Here is a 685-nt window from a genome sequence, read left to right as displayed (position 1 = left end):
CCACACCCCCTTAACCATTTCCTAGATTTTCAATACAACATTTCACCTTAGTTGCAGAATTTTCTACTCCAAATTTCCTAGTATAACATATTTAACTATATGTGCCTATGTAATATGTAAGTGAACATGGATTTATATTCACCTTATTTTTCGAAATTTGTATTGATAAAAATAATACCTACCTACATGTTTCGGTAGGAAATAAAAAAATTTATAATTATGAGTGATAATATCTGAATAATTATAATTTGTGCTATAGACGCATACCTAGGTATATGTGAATTGTGAACACTAGTTCACAGATATTTACAAACAAATGTCCAAATCAATTTTTTTTTTATTAACAATGGATCTAAGTTGTTGTCAAAGATAAACTTAATGAATTTTACATTTTTTAATAAAAAAATATTTTTCATCATATTTATGGTTTTGACTAGTAGTATTGAACCTTTTTGATTCGCGATCCACTGTTTTTGTAACAATATTTTCACGACTCGTGTCACCTTTGTAAGCCATGAAATAACTTTTAAAATAACTTTTCGTAATATCCCGTGCATAAGTGTACATATTGTTCAATTCATTCATAACTTATTCGAATTCATAATTTATAATTTATTTTTTTTGCAAATATTATATAATACAATAGTTCATTGTAGGTACATAATATCTGCGAACTATTAAACTA

This window comes from Acyrthosiphon pisum, chromosome A3, assembly GCF_005508785.2.
Source record: "Acyrthosiphon pisum isolate AL4f chromosome A3, pea_aphid_22Mar2018_4r6ur, whole genome shotgun sequence".
NCBI classification, from domain to species: Eukaryota; Metazoa; Arthropoda; class Insecta; order Hemiptera; family Aphididae; genus Acyrthosiphon; species Acyrthosiphon pisum.
Note: the sequence above shows the minus strand (reverse complement) of the source record.